At 46.2% G+C, this 17454-nt stretch overlaps 1 long non-coding RNA gene across 1 annotated transcript; it reads left to right on the forward strand.

Moving 5' to 3' along the window:
• Position 1: 1 nt before the first annotated feature.
• Positions 2-17011, forward strand: LOC129622722 (uncharacterized). Its single transcript, XR_008700113.1, has 2 exons — positions 2-131; positions 16752-17011. It is a non-coding gene; the product is annotated as an uncharacterized LOC129622722 (long non-coding RNA).
• The last annotated feature ends 443 nt before the right edge of the window (positions 17012-17454 follow it).

The raw sequence follows: 17454 nt of genomic DNA on the forward strand, positions 1-17454 counted from the left end.
GTAACAAGCTCCACCTGGGAGGCGGGGAGTGAATGGAGGGGGTTCCCAGTACCTGGAGCGACCTCCGGAGGAGATGTTTTTCTTTGAGCAGTCAGATTTCCTCGTGCCCTAGGCTGACGCTCACATGACACGTATGTAGTGGGGTAGCTCTTGCAGGTGAGGTTTTGACCCCCAGCCCCTGCTCACCCAGGGCCCCAGACAGCTCCATACGCCTGCGCTTTGTTTCTTCTTTGAGTCCCAGCTGTTACCTCACTGTGAGGTCCTGAGCACCCGACTCTCGCTGGCTTACAGGGAAGCCCCTGGGAGTCTGAGTGGGCTGGGCCCCCAGGAGCCCCCAGGGGCCCAAAACAAGAGTAGGCACAGCAGGGCAGCTGGGTGGAGGCTCTGGGCACCCAAGAGCAGTGCTGGGCAGAGGGCAGGTGGAGGTGGGGCTGTCCCCTCTTATGCCACCTCAAGGTTCCGGTAGGACCCCGAAGGGGAAATGAATGGAGTAGATGGTCCCAGTCCTCCCCTGCCCCGCTGCCCTCCTTGGGGGTGGCATGGGGAACAGGCAACCTCACAGCGCACTGAGCCTGTAGTCCTGCCCGAGGACGGCAGCCTGGGCTTGGGGGCCAGGCCCTGTTCCCTACAGGTGTGACCACATGCTCTGAGCTGTGTACATATAGTGTGACAAGTCCAGGAGGGCTCTGGGGCCTGGCTGGCCCGGTGCTCTGGTGGACACTGGACTCTTGGCTAGTGCAGGGCCCTGCTTGCCAGAAAAGGGCCTTGACTTGTGTCTGGCATGTGCCAGACCCTCTGCTCATGGTGGGTCACAGGATCCCAGACTGAGTTAGAGCTTTCTGACACAAGTTTCCAGAATTGGGTGAATGTTGTGCTGAATATTTTCTTGTTTAAAGACAAAAAAAAAAAAAAAAAGTGTATTTCTCAGGCTGTAGAAGTCAGTCTCACAGCTATTCCTGGTGCGTAGGAGAGTGAGCTTTCTCAATGTTTTCTTGAAGTTTTCTTAAAGGAAACCTCTCACTGGTTCTCTCAGGTGTGGCGCTTGGCTGCTGGGAACAGACATAGTTTATCTTACAGAGAACACTGTTTTGCAAGAGGTTTCCCACAATTATGGTCTGAGGGAGGGTCCCTGCCAGCTTGTCTTAGTCACTTGAGCTTAAGGGAAAGTTGGGTGGTTTTTTTTTTGGCTGTTGTTCTTTTATTCTTTCTTTTTTTTTTTTTTTTTTAAATCTGAAAGCAAGAGCCGTCTGGGAGCAGGCACACGAGGGTACTCACCCCCAGTTAGGGAAACAGAAGGACTGCTGACTGGCGTTCCTGTGCCCCCAAAGGTGGCTGACGGCTTTGGGTGGAATGTCACAAAGCAGTCAGACTGGGGGTGAGTCAGAAATCCTTGGGTCACTTGTGGTTTTCTTCATGGTTTTGGTGTGACTATTAACTTGTTTTTACTTCACAAGAAAAACAGGTGTTTGGGTGTCTGTTTGAAATTCTGCCATCTTGCTCATGTCCCAGTCCCACGGCTGCCCCAGGTTGGTACTAATAGGTAACTTGAGAACTGGGCACCACCAGCAAACCCTTTAGACAGACGGGGCGTCCCTGGGCACTGATGCTGCCTTAAACCCCAGATCCTGTGATGTTCGTGAAGGGGAAGGTGCGTTTGCAGTAACCAGTGGTGCTCACTCGTCAGATCCCTCTGGAGCGAGTGCCCACTTTGGAAGCGTATGCTCTGACCTTGGCCTTGATTTTCTACCTGTCACCTGGATGAGCTGACAGTTCTCACCTTGAGTTCTGTTGCTTTTTGGATGGAAATCAAGGTAGCACATTTGTCCAAACGCTGCTCTGGGTTTTCTTTCTACCTGGCCAGACATTGCGTCATCTCCACATCTGCTGATGTCCATTTTTATGCGCTCTGCATCGGGGGTACCAGGAGACTCCCCTACTTCCACCACCTTCCCTGTTCCCAGGCTGCAGTTGCCTTCAGCTTCCCTGGGGCCCTCAAGCCTGAAAGAATGGATGTGAAGCTTTCCAGCTCAGATCTTCAGAAAGGAGAACAGTTGGCTCCAATCAAGCCTGTTTTGTTCACAGACTTGTGAAGGGGGAGGGGCACACCAGTTTGAACCCTCGATTCTGGGACTGGAGGTGTCTGGGATCTGCTAGAAAAAGATAAGGGGCCTTAAAAAAACCAACAAGAGTTAAATGTGGCCCCGAGTGTCCCCCTTTTGCCCCATCCTCTTGTCCCTGCCTTATAGCTGATCTGTGGCCCTTAGATGTGAGATTCTGCGAGACTGGGGTTTTCATCTGCAGCTCGGAGCAGGGGTGGTTGGTCTGCCAAACCATGACTGTCCAGCTTGTCCCTTTCCTGTACTCTGCCACCAAGCCAGGCTCCAAGGCTGTGGGGACCACAAGCAATCATGGACATTCCTGTCAATGACAAAAAGCTTCAAAAATTTGCAGCTGGCAGGAAGAATCAGGGCAGCCGGTGAGTCAGAGGCTCGGGATTTGTTAGAAATAAATGTCATTTCCGAGGGAGATGGCGGTGCAGCGGGAGAAACAGCTGCTCCCAGTCGCCTTTGCTCTCTTTCTTGCTGTGTCCACAGTCCTTGAATTTGCCTGATGCTAGCAGCTGGATGACTTCATTCTTCACTATTTGGGAGGTAAGAGGCAGTGCAGGGTGGAATGCTAGGTGCAACGCAGTCTCTGTCAGGGCCATCTTTTACCTTCTCTTCCCACATATAACTATTGAGGGGACCTGGAGGGGTGTAATCAAGAAGTTTTACACCATCAGATTGGGGTTCCAGGGTGCCCTCCCTGGCTGGGATGGACTTCCTGCGGGAGGCAGACCGGGAGCCAGGAGTGGGGATAGGGGATGCCAGCTTGTGGATAAAGTGTTCTCTCCAGCCCTTCCTCACCAGAGGGTGAAACTTCATCAGGATGAAGCCCAGCACCGGCCGGAAGCTGCCTTTGTGGCAAATGAGAGATTCCTTCTGTCTCTGAAATTCTCATGCTCAGGGGGAGCTGTCCCTCCAAGGCCTGTGGTCAAGAGAGGGGACTGTGTGTTGAGGGTGTGTGGGGAGCGGCAGAGGCTCATCTCCCAGGCAAGGAAGCCAGAACAAGCTACAGTGCAAAAGGCCTTTGGAAAGATTGGACAGTTCTCAGGTGCTGGGGACCTGGTAGATTTCCAAGCTGTGGATGAGGCTGCTCAGTGAGGCCTCTGCCCCACAGACCACACTCATCTAGTGCAGAGATGGTCTGCTAGTCTTCTGGCCACTCAGGAGGTGTTTGTCATACTAGTGGGGACCATGAAAACCCTGAAACCCAAAGGCTCAGGCCCAGAGGTGGACAAGAGTCTTAAAATGCACAAGAGTGCCTCCCAAGTTTTTCTTTGATTTGACAAGCATTGACCAGCACCTGTTATACCAGGGGAACTGCACGTGTGTGCGCGCCAAGTTCTTCTGTCCAGTCCGACTCTTTGTGACCCTATGGACTGTAGCCCGCTAGGTTCCTCTGTCCATGAGATTCTCCAGGCAAGAATACTGGAATGGGTTGCCATCGTCCTCCAGGGAATCTTCCTGACACAGGGATCCAACCTCATCTCCTGCAGCTCCTGCATTGCAAGCGGATTCTTTACTGCTGAGCCACTGGGGATGCTCAAGGGGAACTGCACCAGCCTCTAGAAGATGTAGCTGTCGCTGGTAACACGAGATGAAAAGTCCAAATGGGAGCTGCTGTCGTATTCCCCAGGGCCCAAAGGTGTTCCTAGAGAAACGGGGGAGGAAGTGGTCCTCAGAAACTGCCAATATTTAAAAAATCCTATTCTTTTGGATTTGTTTTTCTTCATGCTGTCAAACTAGCATTAATGTTTATTGGGAAGCATTTATTGGGAAAATCATGTTTTATCGAAGATTTTATTAGAAAAAAATTTTATTATTAGGGAAAAACAGGAAGTTCATTGTGTATGGAACTAAAAACCAGCACACACAGTGTCTCAGTGGTAAAGAATCCACCTGCAGTGCAGGAGACTTGCAGGAGATAAGGGTTCCATCCCTGGGTCAGGAAGATCCCCTGGAGGAGGAAACAGCAACCCACTCCAGTATTTGTGCCTAAACAATCCCATGGACAGAGGAGCCTGGTGGGCTACAGTCCATTCGATTGCAGAGGAGTCAGACATGACTGAGCGACTAAACAAACAGTGTGCTCACCTTTGTTTTAATAAAAATAGCCACAACTGTGCTCTGGCTGCCTGCACCCAGCTGAAGGAAGATGAAGGTCATTCCAAATTAGAAAAAGATCTAGTTAAATATTACTCTGATTAGTTAAGTTAGTTTAAAAATTTTCAGACTCTGTGATGTGGATATAGCTTAGCTGAGGAATTCTCTCTGCTCACAGATGATTTTTGCTGGGTATTATCAATGATTTAAAGGCAGATAAGGGACCTGACCAGTGTATGTGCCTTTTGAAGGTGACTTGTGAGGATTTGAGGCAGGAGGAAAAAAACTTCTTTGGAGCCATGATTCCTAGCTTTGTCCTTTTTGTTGATTTTACTGTCATTGTAGAAAAAGCATTCATGACCCGTCACAAAAATAAACATTGGAAACCATTTTTCACATGGCCTGGGGGTGACCGGAGTCAAGCTTAATGTATCAGCGAGTAAGACATGTCCAGTGCCTCCATCTTCCTCCCCAGTCAGTGTTCCACCAGGATGAGTGCTCATTTTGTGCAAAGCAGTGTGTGGCCAGGGGAGAGATGAGCCAGGTCTGACCTGGCCTCAGAGAGAAAGGGGACCAGTGGGCCCTGCTCAGACTCTCCCAGCTCAAGCCAGTGCTCCCTCTCTGAGCAGGTCTTGAGTTGTGGACACGTGGGGCACATTCTTCATTATCTGGGTCTCTCTTGTGAGCATCAGTGAGCTCAGAGTGCGCTGTAAAAACAACTTTAACACAGAGGCCTTGTGGGGAATGGTGGACCAATTGTACCCCAGATCCTTTAAGATGATGTCTGATGTATGCATGCATGCTCAGTCGTGTTTGACTCTTTGCAACCCCATGGACTGCAGGCCACCAGGCTCATCTGTCCATGGAATTCTCCAGGCAAGAATACTGCAGTGGGTTGCCATTTCTTCCTCCGTGGGATCTTCCTGACCCAGGGATTGAACCCACGTCTCCTGCTTCTCCTGTGTTGGCAGGCGGATTCTTTACCACCAAGCCACCTGGGATGTTAATATGATGTCTAGGTGGGAATTTTCTTCCCCTCTTCTCAAGGTCACCTTGAGGGGAGGAACTTCCTCTTCCCCCCTTCCTGGAGGATTGGGTTGAACCCTTTGTTTTTCTCCATCCAACTTGCTGACCTGAACCCAGAGACGAGCTGAGTTGCGTCTGACCGGGGAGGCTGGTGAGAGCCTGACAGGCCTGGGGCCACACGTGCCAGTAAAGTGGCCACCACGTTGTTCTCGATGATGCTCTCGTGACCCGTGTGCCCACCTCCTAAGTCTCACCCCTTAGAAGGAGTAGCCAAGGCCACTCTGTTCTCTTTCTGGAGCACATGCACAACTGGAGGAGAACCAGTCTCTCTTGACAGCCATCTGGGGACTTAGGGGCCAGCACTTAGCTGACCCAACTCTCCCTTTGACCTTCACTTGGGTGGTAATGCTGGGAGTCTCCAGCTGGGCCTCTGAGATCAACCAAGTTCCCTAATCCAGCCTTTCCACAGAGCTTTGAGCTTTGTGAGTTTTGGGTTATTTTGTCTTCATTTTCAAGTTTCTTTCAGGGAAATGCAAGTTTTCTTGAGCACTTACTATTCACAAATACTCTTCAAAGCGACAACACTCATCAGAGAGCTTGTCCTCCATGTCCTTGTTGTCATAACACTTCATGAGCCGCATCGGCCCCCTTGGCCAGTCTCCACGATGTCTGGGGACTCAGCTGGGGATACAGAGAGGCTGAGACCTAGAATCATCTAAAGGCTTGCCTGTGTTTGTGGCGGCTGCTGCTGACAGCTGGAACTTTCAGCCAGAACACCTATACACGGCCTGAGCATCTCCTCAGCATGGGGGCCTCAGTGAGGTCATCCTTCTCAGGGATTCCAGCTGCCAGGTAGAAATGGCCTCAGATTTTATGAGCTAGCTTTGGAAACCACGTGTGACACTTTTGCTACACTCTTGACTGTAAGCAAGTTCCAGGCTGGTCAGGATCAAGGCAAGAGGACTTAGACCCCACCTCTTGGTGAAGAATGCCAGGTTCAGGGACAGCAGGTAAGATTGGAGGTATTCTTGTGACCACTTTCTGAAAACACAAGCATCCTGTTTTACTGGCAGATACAAGATGGAGAACAATGGAAGCTGGAGGAAGGTTCTCAGGAACAGCCAGCAATGGAGAGGGGTGGGTTTCTCCTACATTGGACCAGGAAATACCTGTGCAGGACAGGGGCGCAGGGACCCTCGCTGTGGGACACTGCTTGCTGGCTCCATACACTGATCTGAATCCTTTTATTTTTTAAATACTTTTATTCACTTATTTATTTGTGGTTTTGCTGGGTCTTCCTTGCTTGCAGGCTTTTCTCCAGTTGTGGTGAGCGGGGGCTATTCTGTAGTTGCGGTACACAGGCTCTAGGGCATGAGAGCTTCTGTAATTGCAGCTCCCGGGCTCCAGAGCACAGGCTCAGTGGTTGTGGTGCACGGGCTTAGTTGCTCTGTGGCTTGTGGGATCTTCCCAGATCAGGGAGCTAACCCATGTCTCCTGGACTGGCAGGTGGATTCTCTACCACGGAGCCACCTTGAACCTAAGCTCTCACAATGAGTAGCTGTCATTTGTCCTCTTGTCATTCCCTTTGGGCTAAAAATGCTGCCATGAAGGAGTGGGGACAGTTCTCTATCAAAGTGCTCCATGTAGGGCTGCAATCTAGTACATGCTCAATAAACAAGGTTGTTGTTACCACCCGACTTTCTCATAACCTTTACTGAGGACCCCATGCAGCGGACTACTGGGTCCTTTCTCTTCTTCAGACCTATCTGAAGATGGACTATATATGGGCAGAAGATTTCTACCTGACTACTGCCTTGAAGGTTTAAAAGTCGACCCTCACCCTTTGCAGATTAAGTTTCTAAGTGGTAAGGAGGTTTGGGATAATAATTTGATTATTACAGTATTTGTTCAAATGGATAGGAAACTGCCTTATTATTTTTTTAATTGAAGTATAGTTGATTTGAAGTATAGTCAAATTGATGCTTTCGACTTTTGGCCACTTAATGCGAAGAGCTGAGTCATTGAAAAAGACCCTGATGCTGGGAAAGATTGAAGGCAGGAGCAGAAGGGGATGACAGAGCATGAGATGGTTGGATGGCATCACCGACTCGATGGACATGAGTTTGAGCAAATTCCAGGAGATGGTGAAGGGCAGGGAAGCCTGGTGTGCTGTAGTCCATGGGGTCATGAAGAGTCAGACAGGACTTAGTAACTAAAGAACAATAATAACAAACAATAGTTGATTTACAATGTTGTAAGTTAGTGTGGGGCAAAGTGACTCAGTTATATATATATATATAATATAAATATTATATATTTATTTTCAAATTTTTTCCATTATAGTTTATTATAAGATACTGAAGATAGTTCCCTGTGCTGTACAGTAGGGCCTTGTTGTTTATCCATTTTATATATAGTAGTGTGTATCTGCTAATCTCAAGTTTATCCCTCCCTGAACTTTCCCCTTTGGTAGCCATAAATCTGTTTGCTCTGTCTGCCAGTTTGAATGCCAAGATCAAGTAAGCAGATGGTCCTGGCAATGTTTGCAGCCATTAAAAATCATGTTTTCCAAGAATATGTAATGACAGAGGGAAATATGATCTCATGTTAAGTGAATTGCTTCAATATTCCAAACTGTGTACCCAGCATGGTCTGGTGAGTCAGCTGTAATAACCACAGGCGGGCTGAGGAGCCAGCCAAACCCTGCTTTTTCACTCTCATGGGAGGGGAGGTGGGAAGGAGGTCTCAAGAGAAGGTGCTTCTTCTGGTGGGGGTGCTCAGTTAAAACCTGGCCAACAGGGTTGGAGGGAAATGAAGATCTTGCGGGGCAAGAGGGAGGGGGAGAAAGGACCGGGGCGCCATGGACAGAGCCCCTCTCTGTGGCTGTGTCCCACGAGCCAGTCTGGCCCTGCTACCCCAGACTGGGCCTACCCTTTGACTGGACTCCGTTGATTGTGAACCTCTTGTTTGGCAGGTCCTTTAGATTCTCCTAAGGTCCTGTCTAGATGGTTCTTATTTTGATTTGACTTTATTTTTTAGCTGCTATTTTTGGTTGCTCTATGAGGTTTGCAGGATCTTAGTTCCCTGACCAAGAATTGAACCTGGGCCCACAGCAGTGAAAGCACTAAGTCCTAATGTTGCAGTGAAAAGGAAAGAAGAGGAATGTGTTTTTCTCTTTCCCTTTCCTGAGAACAAAGACGATAAAGAGAACAGTGATCAGGCCTGAATATTCCTAGTTTTTTTTCACTTTAACTGTTCCTAACTCTGAATGTCTATAACTAAGTTTGCTTTTCTGCCCCCTAATTCTTCAAGAGCTACAATTCACATTTTCCTCCTTTGACTCTACACTAAATACACCCTATATCTGGTATTTACCCATACAACACCCTTCCCCGTGTACTTACATATCAGAAGGAAGACTGCAGAGCAACCGAACTGCCATACTCAATTATTGGGTTACTGACGCCAGTTCAAGACTGTCTTTAAAACACTCAAGAGGAAGAAATCAAGACCCTATCACCTTTGTCCCTCATTACTCCTGACTGGAAGCCCTTGCCTTGCCTCTAGAGTCCTCGTGGAGGGAGGGCACAGTTCTTGAGGCATGAGCCTACTATATTCCCCCCTCCACCTGCTGGGAATTAAAGCCAGCTCTTTATTTTCTAAACTCTGTCTCCATGTTTTTAATTTAGCTTTGGTGGGCAGAGAGGGTCAAGATTTTGGCCAGCAACACTACCATTGGACTGCCAGAGAATTCCCTTATTTTGACTGTTGAAGACTATTTTAAAAGCAATGTGAATGCAGTCTAGTCCCATAACTAGAGGATCAGCTTCAGTGAATCTATGTGGCTTCAAAAATAAAGTGCACATGTATTTTTCAATTATCGCCATTAATAGTTATAAATAACTTGCTTGGGAAGGCTTGTTCATCTCTGGGGCTTACTATGGTCATATGAAAGGAGTATGTGAACACAGATTGGGTGGCCTTTGAAGACCATGATGTTGACTTATTTATGGCTGTTGGCTTAGATAGAAATGGAAAGAAAGGAAATTGTCTTAAAAGGTGAACAAATGGAAAAGAACAATTTCTGGTTCAGAAGGACCACTTTGGATGTGCCACTGGCCCATCATGGGAGCTGCTACAAGCCCAAGACCACGTAAGAGGAGGGTGAGAAGGAAGTGGGTAGTTCAGGCTTTAGGAGCCTCACAGTTGGGGTTTGTTCACCTTGGTGGCTTCTTGGTATTCAGGCAGACAGCATCCTAAGCCTTGCTCCCTTCCTGGCTTCCTCCCATAGGCACGAACAGGCATCACTTCATTCACTGGTACTTGTCTAAATTCATTCTGAAGGAAAAGTTTTGGACATTCTTGTTAAAAAAAAAAACAACCAAGAACCAGGAAAAAGATTTTAAAAAGCATGTGTCTATTCAGAGGAATACATGTTTACTATTGAAAATCTGCATATTGACTCTGCTATAAATCCTCTGGTTCTTTCTTTTTTAAACATTTTTTATTCTGAAATCATTATAGATTCACAGGACATTGCATAGATGGTGCAGAGAAGCCCTGTGTGCCCTCCATCACTTAGGCCCCCAGTTAAAACTTACATAATTATGGTCCAGAATCAAAACCAGGAAACTGGCCTTGGCACAATGTGTGTGTACAGTTTTTTGCCAGTTTGTAACAGGTGTAGATTGGAGAAGGCCATGGCACCCCACTCCAGTACTCTTGCCTGGAAAACCCCATGGACGGAGGGGCCTGGTGGGCTGCAGTCCATGGGGTCGCGAAGAGTCAGACACGACTGAGCGACTTCCCTTTCACTTTTCACTTTCATGCAGTGGAGAAGGAAATGGCAACCCACTCCAGTGCTCTTGCCTGGAGACTCCCAGGGACGGGGGAGCCTGGTGGGCTGCCGTCTGTGGGGTCGCACAGAGTCGGACACGGCTGGAGCGACTGCGCAGCAGCAGCAGCGGCAGCAGGTGTAGAGGTGCTTGAAAGCACTGCTGCCGTCAAGGTGCAGGGCTGCTCCATCACTGTAAAGAGTCCCTCGCGTTTCCCCTGCAGTCACCCCTTCTCTCCCACCAACCACTAATTTGTTTTCCATGTCTGTATTTTGGTTATTTAAAAGATGTTATGTAAATTGAACCATATAGTATGTGGCCTTTTAAGACTGTATTTTATTTTCACTCAGCAGAATTCCCCTGAGACCTGTGCAAGTGTATCAACAATCTGTTCCTTTTTTATCGCCGAGTAGTACTCCACTGTGGGAGAAGGCAATGGCACCCCACTCCAGTACTGTTGCCTGGAAAATCCCATGGATGGAGGAGCCTGGTAGGCTGCAGGCCATGGGGTCGCACAGAGTCGGACATGAGTGAGCGACTTAGCAGCAGCAGCAGCACCAGGACTCCACTGTAATGTTAATTTCATGTGTTAACTTGGGTAGATCATGGTTCCCAGGCATTTGGCCAAACATTATTCTATTTTGTTCCTGCAAAGATACCTTTTAAGAGGAGATTAACATTTAAATCAGTAGAATTTGTAAATAAGTAATTGATGGACTCAATAGAAAAAAACCTGACTTCTCTCAAGGAAGATGGTCAGTCAGCAGACTGACTTCAGATTTGACCTACCACATCTACTCTTCCCTGAGTCTCCAGCTTGCTCATCTATTCTGAAGATTTTAGATTGACAGTCTCCACAATTATACAAGCCGATTTCTTAAAATCTATCTATCATCTACCTAACTCTAGAGAATGCTTGCTAGTACATTCATAGTATGGTTCTATCAGTATGTTTAACCATTCATCCATTCATTAAAGGACATTTTGCTTGTTTCCAGCTTAGGAATATTATAAAAGAAATAAGGCAATAATAAAAATGTGTATAAAAGATTTTGTGTGGACATAAGTTTTTACTTATCTGAGATGAATACTCAGGCCTGCAGTGCTCTACTATTTTACATTCCCACCAACAGTGGATGAGAGATCCAGTTCCTCAGAATCCTCACCAGCATTTGGTATGGTCATTATTTTCAATTTAGCTGTTCCGATAGGGGTGTAGTGATATCTCATTGTGGTCTTTAATTCGCTCTTCTCTAAGGGCTAGTATTATTCATCATCTTTTTACGTGTTTACTTGCCATTTGTGTATCCTCTTTAGTGACTCTGCCTGTTTTCTAGGCATGAGTCCTTGGTCAGATATAGGATTTTTCAAGTAAGTTCTCCAAGTCTCTGGTAGGCATAATCTCAAAGATTTCCCCACCAAGATTCCTGTTCCCTGACTATTCACTCAAACATTAGATACTGCTGTGAAGGGGGTTTTCAGATGCAATTAAGATTACTAAGTGAGTGATTTTTAAACAGGGAAATTATCATTAGTTATCTGGCTCAATATAAGTATGTGCTTGCATGGATGCTAAGTTGCTTTAGTTGTGATGGGCTCAATAAAGGACAGAAATGGTATGGACCTAAGAGAAGCAGAAGATATTAAGAAGTGGCAAGAATACACAGAAGAACTATGCAAAAAAGATCTTCATGACCCAGACAATCACAATGGTGTGATCACTCACCTAGAGCCAGACATCCTGGAATGTGAAGTCAAGTGGGCCTTAGAAAGCATCACTATGAACAAAGCTAGTGGAGGTGATGGAATTCCAGTTGAGCTATTTCAAATCCTGAAAGATGATGCTGTGAAAGTGCTGTGCTCAATACACCAGCAAATTTGGAAAACTCAGCAGTGGTCACAGGACTGGAAAAGGTCAGTTTTCATTTTAATCCCAAAGAAAGGCAATGCCAAAGAATGCTCAAACTACTGCACAATTGCACTCATCTCACATGCTAGCAAAGTAATGCTTAAAATTCTCCAAGCCAGGCTTCAGCAATACGTGAACCATGAACTTCCAGATGTTCAAGCTGGTTTTAGAAAAGGCAGAGGAACCAGAAATCAAATCGAGTTCTCTAGTTCAAAACATCCGCTGGATCATGGAAAAAGCAAGAGAGTTCCATAAAAACATCTATTTCTGCTTTATTGACTATGCCAAAGCCTTTGACTGTGTGGATCACAATAAACTGTGGAAAATTCTGAAAGAGATGGGAATGCCAGACCACCTGACCTGCCTCTTGAGAAATCTATATGCAGGTCAGGAAGCAACAGTTAGAACTGGACATGGGACAACAGACTGGTTCCAAATAGGAAAAGGAGTACATCAAGGCTGTATATTGTCACCCTGCTTATTTAACTTATATGCAGAGTACAACATGAGAAACGCTGGGCTGGAGGAAGCACAAGCTGGAATCAAGATTGCCAGGAGAAATATCAATAACCTTAGATATGCAGATGACACCACCGTTATGGCAGAAAGTGAAGAGGAACTAAAAAGCCTCTTGATGAAAGTGAAAGAGGAGAGTGAAAAAGTTGGCTTAAAGTTCAACATTCAGAAAACAAAGATCATGGCATCTGGTCCCATCACTTCATCGGAAATAGATGGGGAAACAGTGGAAACAATGTCAGACTCTATTTTTCTGGGCTCCAAAATCAGTGCAGATGGTGACTACGGCCATGAAATTAAAAGACGCTTACTCCTTGGAAGGAAAGTTATGACCAACCTAGATAGCATATTCAAAAGCAGAGACATTAAGGTCCATCTAGTCAAGGCTATGGTTTTTCCAGTAGTCATGTATGGATGTGAGAGTTGGACTGTGAAGAAAGCTGAGCACCGAAGAATTGATGCTTTTGAACTGTGGTGTTGGAGAAGACTCTTGAGAGTCCCTTGGACTGCAAGGAGATCCAATCAGCCCATTGTAAAGGAGATCAGTCCTGGGTGTTTTTTGGAAGGAATGATGCTGAAGCTAAAACTGCAGTACTTTGGCCACCTCATGCGAAGAGTTGACTCATTGGAAAAGACTCTGATGCTGGGAGGGATTGGGGGCAGGAGGAGAAGGGGACGACAGAGGATGAGATGGCTGGATGGCATCACTGACTTGATGGACATGAGTCTGAGTGAACTCCGGGAGTTGGTGATGGACAGGGAGGCCTGGCGTGCTGCAATTCATAGGGTCGTGAAGAGTCGGACACGACTGAGCGACTGAACTGAACTGAACTGAACCGAGGAAGAATAGAGGAGAATTTCCTCAATTTGACAAGCAACATCTACCAAAAGCTATATGTAGCTAGCAGCAAACTTGATGAAAGAGTGCTTTCCACCTAAGACGAAGAACAAGATAAGAATGCCTACTCTTCTGTGGCAGATTCATATTGATGTATGGCAAAACCGATACAATATTATAAAGTAATTAGCCTCTAATTAAATAAATTAAAAAAAAAAAGAATCTGAAAAAAAAAAAAGAATGTCTACTCTTACTATTATTAGCAACATAGTAGTGGAAGTTTTCCCTGGAGAAGGAAATGGAAACTGACTCCAGTATTCTTGTCTGGAAAGTCCCATGGACAGTGAAGCCTAGAGGGCTACAGTCCATGGGGTTGCAAAAGGGTCAGACACTTTCATCAAGAGGCTTTTTAGTTCCTCTTCACTTTCTGCCGTAACGGTGGTGTCATCTGCATATCTGAGGTTATTGATATTTCTCCTGGCAATCTTGATTCCAGCTTGTGCTTCCTCCAGCCCACCGTTTCTCATGATGTACTCTGCATATAAGTTAAATAAGCAGGGTGACAATATACAGCCTTGATGTACTCCTTTTCCTATTTGGAACCAGTCTGTTGTCCCATGTCCAGTTCTAACTGTTGCTTCCTGACCTGCATATAGATTTCTCAAGAGGCAGGTCAGGTGGTCTGGTATTCCCATCTCTTTCAGAATTTTCCACAGTTTATTGTGATCCACACAGTCAAAGGCTTTGGCATAGTCAATAAAGCAGAAATAGATGTTTTTATGGAACTCTCTTGCTTTTTCCATGATCCAGCGGATGTTTTGAACTAGAGAACTCGATTTGATTTCTGGTTCCTCTGCCTTTTCTAAAACCAGCTTGAACATCTGGAAGTTCATGGTTCACGTATTGCTGAAGCCTGGCTTGGAGAATTTTAAGCATTACTTTGCTAGCATGTGAGATGAGTGCAATTATGCGGTAGTTTGAGCATTCTTTGGCATTGCCTTTCTTTGGGATTAAAATGAAAACTGACCTTTTCCAGTCCTGTGACCACTGCTGAGTTTTCCAAATTTGCTGGTGTATTGAGCACAGCACTTTCACAGCATCATCTTTCAGGATTTGAAATAGCTCAACTGGAAATCCATCACCTCCACTAGCTTTGTTCATAGTGATGCTTTCTAAGGCCCACTTGACTTCACATTCCAGGATGTCTGGCTTTAGGTGAGTGACCACACCATTGTGATTATCTGGGTCATGAAGATCTTTTTTGCATAGTTCTTCTGTGTATTCTTGCCACCTCTTCTTAGTCTTCTGCTTCTGTAGGTCCATACCATTTTTGTCCTTTATCGAGCCCATCTTTGCATGAAATGTTCCCTCAGTATCTCTAGTTTTCTTGAAGAGATCTCTAGTCTTTCCCATTCTGTTGTTTTCCTCCATTTCTTTGCACTGCTCGCTGAGGAAGGCTTTCTTATCTCTCCTTGTTATTCTCTGGAACTCTCCCTTCAGATGGGAATATCTTTCCTTTTCTCCTTTGCTTTTTGCTTCTCTTCATTTCACAGCTACTTGTAAGGCCTCCTCAGACAGCCATTTTGCTTTTTTGCATTTCTTTTCCATGGGGATGGTCTTGATCCCTTTCTCCTGTACAATGTCACGAACCTCTGTCCATAGTTCATCAGGCACTCTGTCTATCAGATCTAGTCCCTTAAATCTATTTCTCGCTTCTACTGTATAATCATAAGGGATTTGATTTAGGTCATACCTGAATGGTCTAGTGGTTTTCCCTACTTTCTTCAATTTCAGTCTGAATTTGGCAATAAGGAGTTCATGATCTGAGCCACAGTCAGCTCCTGGTCTTGTTTTTGCTGACTGTATAGAGCTTCTCCATGTTTGGCTGCAAAGAATATAATCAATCTGATTTCGGTGTTGACCATCTGGTGATGGCCATGTGTAGAGTCTTCTCTTGTGTTGTTGGAAGAGGGTGTTTGCTATGACCAGTGTGTTCTCTTGGCAAAACTCTATTAGCCTTTGCCCTGCTTCATTCCGTACTCCAAGGCCAAATTTGCCTGTTACTCCAGGTGTTTCTTGAGTTCCTACTTTTGCATTCCAGTCCCCTATAATGAAACTGCTACTGCTGCTAAGTCGCTTCAGTCATGTCCGACTCTGTGTGACCCCCTAGACGCCAGCCTACCAGGCTCCTCCATCCTTGGGATTTTCCAGGCAAGAACGCTGGAGTGGGTTGCCATTGCCTTCTCCACTGCATGAAAGTGAAAAGTGAAAGTGAAGTCTCTCAGTCGTGTCCAACTGTTCGTGACCTCATGGACTGCGGCCTACCAGGCTCCTCCGTCCATGGGAGTTTCCAGGCAAGAGTACTGGAGTGGGTTGCCATTGCCTTCTCCCCTATAATGAAAAGGACATCTTTTTGGGGTGTTAGTTCTAAAAGGTCTTCTAGTCTTCCCATAACCGTTCAACTTCAGCTTCTTCAGCGTTACTGGTTGGAGCATAGGCTTGGATTACTGTGATATTGAATGGTTTGCCTTGGAAACGAACAGAGATCATTCTGTCATTTTTGAGATTGCATTCAAGTACTGCATTTTGGACTCTTTTGTTGAGCATCATGGCTACTCTATTTCTTCTAAGGGATTCCTGCCCACAGTAGTAGATATAATGGTCATCTGAGTTAAATTCACCCATTCCAGTCCATTTCAGTTCACTGATTCCTAGACTGTAGATATTCACTCTTGCTCAGTCGCTTAGCCGTGTCCAAATCTTTGTGATCCCATGGACTGTAGCCTGCCAGGCTCCTCTATCCATGGGGATTCTCCAGGCAAGAAAACTGGAGTGGCTTGCCACACCCTCCTCCAGGGGATCTTGTAGTTACTAATTTTCAAGGAATTTGTTAATTTCATCTAAATTGTCAAATTTATGCATGTAGTGTTTTTCCTAATATTTCCTTATTAACCATGTGATGCCTGTTATATTTGTTGCTTTATCCCATTTCCTTGTTGAAACTGGTAATTTGTATCTTCTCTTTTTTGCCAGTCTTGCCAGAGGTTTGTTAATTTTATTGATCTTTTCAAATAACCAATTTTTGCTTTCATTGGTTTTCTCTATTGCCCTGTTTTCAATTTTAATGATTTCTGCTTTTCTGATTTCTGGTACAACTAATACCTCCCCAGCCCTACCCCCTCCCACCCCACCTCCACCCTCCTGTTTTCCCCCTCGCCCCCACCCAGGGCACAGGAAAGATTTGAATTGGGTCATGGAGGTGAAAGTGGAGAAGTGGGTGGGGGTGAGGAAGTTATTTGTTTTCATCCTTACATTTGGAGAGTTGCTGACAGGAGGAGCGGGTAGGTGACAGGGAACAGCCCAAGGAATGGAGAAGGGGTGTTCCAGAAGGTTTCGTGTGTTTGCTCTCCTTCTGTCTGCAGGATGCATGTGAAGTGAGCTGGAGGCTGTGAGGGGCCAGACCACACCAGGCCCTGTGGAATGGAATCCTGAATCCAGCAATGCTCTGGGCACTGGAGAACACAGTCCCTTTAAACCGTGTAACCCCGTCACAGAGAAATGGAAGAGGAAATTGAGACTCTGTTGGCCTCTGGATCTTGGAGTATGCCCTTCCCACTTTTATCACTAACCTGGAGAATTCTGGAGACACTTCATTTGCATTTAAAGGAATGTTTGCATAGGAGGATTCTTTCTGAAATTGTTTGCATCCGGGGACTCAAATTGCCTAATTGGGTTCAGGAGTACTTTCTTATTTGTGCGGTGAGGTGGCCTGGATAGAGCCCCCCTGACCTCCTGCCCTGAAGTGGGATTTGTCTGCTCAGGTTGTCAAGGGTGTGTGTGGGGGTGGGGGTGGGGCAGGGCGGGGGGGGGGGGGTGGTGAGCATCGCCTGTAGCACAGCAGGGCACTCCATCTGCTTAGGAAGTCCCAGGCTGCCTTTCCATGTAACTGCGCCAAGGGAAAGCTTCCCAGACCCTTTGGAGTTCAAACAGCTCTTGTAAAATGGCATTTTGATGAGCTGAGCATAAATGAATTGGAAATGTTCAGATAATGTTTCCCCAGGGTTTAAAAACCAAGGAGAAACGTGCTTGGCAAAGGGTCTAAGGGGCTGGGCCAAGAGTTTGAAA

The sequence above is a fragment of the Bubalus kerabau genome, chromosome 11 (genome assembly GCF_029407905.1).
Source record: "Bubalus kerabau isolate K-KA32 ecotype Philippines breed swamp buffalo chromosome 11, PCC_UOA_SB_1v2, whole genome shotgun sequence".
In the NCBI taxonomy this organism is placed as follows: domain Eukaryota; kingdom Metazoa; phylum Chordata; class Mammalia; order Artiodactyla; family Bovidae; genus Bubalus; species Bubalus kerabau.